Source organism: Corvus brachyrhynchos, unplaced genomic scaffold (genome assembly GCF_000691975.1).
Source record: "Corvus brachyrhynchos isolate BGI_N302 unplaced genomic scaffold, ASM69197v1 scaffold10, whole genome shotgun sequence".
Taxonomy (NCBI): domain Eukaryota; kingdom Metazoa; phylum Chordata; class Aves; order Passeriformes; family Corvidae; genus Corvus; species Corvus brachyrhynchos.
The window spans coordinates 8,335,781-8,338,619 of record NW_008236180.1 but is presented as its reverse complement, the minus strand read 5'-3'; positions in this window follow the sequence as shown (position 1 = coordinate 8,338,619).

Sequence of the window (2,839 nt, the reverse complement as noted above, 5' to 3'; positions counted from 1 at the left end):
GACAGAGAGGGACAGGGGGGGAAGGGGGGGACAAGGGGGAAACAGGGAGGGGACAGAGCGAGCACATCCCAGCGGGACCCCCCGCAAACCCAAAGCCCAACTCCGACCCTTCCAAAAGACTCTTTGCTGCCCGAAGTGCCCCAAACTCCCCGAGCGCGCTGTAAATCATCGCCGTTTTCCAGCGTAATGAAAGTCCCGCGTACCCAGAGCGGTGCCAAAGCTGCCCCTCCAGAACCTGCCCCGTGCCCCGCGGGTCCCTGCGAGGATGAAGGTGGCGAGGATGCCGCAGCATCCGCGGGGTCCGCAGCGCTGCAGGAGCCGCTGTGTGTCCTCTGCCACAGAGCCTCGCTGGGGCGTCTGCCCTGGGAAATGCGGGATTTCAGGATAAATCTGTCGTCTCTGCCGTCCTTTCCTGCTGTCTCCGTTGTTTGCATGCATGTGATGTTTGTATACACTTAAAACCGAGGAATTCATCGCAATTGTGAGTGGGGGAGCATTAACAGTGATAAAGAGAAGGGCTGCAAAGAGGGAGAGGCAGTGCCCGACTTTTCATGGGATGACTCCCAAGTGAGAACAGCAGGATTTATTTGACAGTTCATACACTGATTTTTCAAAGCGAGTTGGTCAGAAAATAGAGGGTTTGTTACACAGAAAATTCCAGTGTTTTGGGGCTTGTTTCCATCCCAGATCCGAATGAAAAGCACAAACTACTCCCCCAAGAAATGTCCTGTTAGATGTTGATTTGGGAGAGTTGTTCCAGCAATGTTCAAATATTTCCTTAATAAAAACAAGCTACTCAGAGAATTAACATTGCATATATCTTAAATTTGAAACGAAATCAAATATTTGGCTCTGTCACCCCCTAAAAACAGTGCAAATAGCTGCATGCTTGGGATTTAAATCCTATTTTCTGGCATCTGTATTAATATGGAACATTTTCTCCTTGCAGTGTTTAGTGCTCCACGTTTGATTTGGAGAGATCCCGGAGTCAAGTTGGAATTTCAAAAACAAAAGAGGGAAAGAAAAACTTGTCTTCTATTTTAGGGTCCTGCAGTACTGGAAATGCAAAGGCTGCAGAGTGAATATTTAACAAGCGCATGAGAATCTAAAAAAGTGTAAAGCAAATGCCAGGCAGCAGTCGCCTTGCCTTGTTCAACTAGAGCAGCATTAAGACATTAAAAATAGATTTACAGATTTCATAATGCGATTGCAACATTCACACAGGTTGGGATTTTTAATTTAACTTTGAACTGGATCATGCAGATTGCAGGGAGACCAGAATGGACTATATTCTAATGGGGGAATTTGCCTTACGCAGGATTAACATATCAAAGGCAGGGCAGGATTTTTGGAGAAGATGGCACAATGATCTGGCTGCTTGTGGGGTTGGCACCTACCAGAGCTGTTGGCACTGGAGGAGGGTTTCAGACCATGAATCAGGGAGGCACTAGCTCTGCTCTTGTCGTGTTCCTTGTGTTGCCCACCGGGCTTGGTACAGGCTGCTAAATTTTGCTTCAATCTTCCCTTGGTGTTTGAGGTCTGGTCAAACAGAGGTGGCAGCGTCCTGGTTTAAAAAAAATAACTAAAGCACTAAGAAAAGGCCCTGCTGGCTGGGTGAGTTAAGAGATGCAATCCCCTCCTGCTTCCTCCCTCCCAGGGGCCATCACACCCTCACTGAGGTGTAGTTGATGATGTCGGCTTCAACACCAGCCTAAATAATATTGCCAGGAAAGGACTTCAAGGCAGGCAGGGATTCCCAGAATTTGTATCCCTAACAAGGGTGGACAGTTGCAGCATTTTGGAGGTGCAGTGGAAAAGGTGAAGAGCAGAAAGGACACAGGCAGGGCCTGACTCCAGGATGGTAGAGGGCATCCATGCTGCTCTGTTTTCCTTTGATCCTTCCCTTGGGAATACACCTGCAGCTGTGCTGGAGATAACTGCTCCCCTTCAGACAGCCAGAATAATGGAATCCTTCACTGTTCCACTCCAGAAGGATCCAACAAACTCTCCCCACCTGCACAGAGAAAGGCAGGACACCCCTCTGAGCCTCCTGCATGTGCCAAGGTGTCATTTTGTGTCTGTCACACTTTGTCACCACTTTGTACCCCAACACGAGAACATCGGATGCCATCACACCACCTGCCACCTCTGAAGGGAGGATATCCATTGGCCCAGTAGCAGCCTGGTGAAATTCCACCTCTTTGGCCAGAGGTTCTCCTCAACAGCTGAATTCCCAGTGGCACATTAGTGAGCTTTTTCCTGGCAGGGTGGAAGAAAACTCTGCTTCCACTTAGCCCTCGCTGCTGTGGTGAATTCTGTGTGCTCTGCTGGGCTGGTGGCACGTCATGATCACAGGGATTATCCCTGTTTTCCAGTCAGAAAATGGTCCATATGAAAACAACTGAGTGATGGGATGAACAAAAGGAATTATGAAAACTATATAATTTTGTCTGAGAACTCTGGTGCCTTCTGGGAAGCATCACAGAATCCCCAGCACAAAACATCCCCTCAGACACGGACAGCACAGACAAGGAGTGGTGTTGAGCAAGAAGCTTGACCAGAGCAACGATTATTGATTTCAAAACATCCCAGAGCTGTGTGGCCACAACAATCTGGGGCAAAATTGGAGGAGTCAGAGTGAATCAAAGTGGGGCAAACTTGCTGCTCACACGACTGTTGGAGATCACTTCGTGCAGATATGCAACACCTGCAACAAGTTTCGTGCAGGGACTTGCCTTTATATTGAATTGAAGTGTAGGCATGGGTTCTCACAGGGGAAGGAATGCTGGCTGAGAGGAACAGGGAGCCTTCTGCATCTGGAATCCAAAATTTCTGCTGG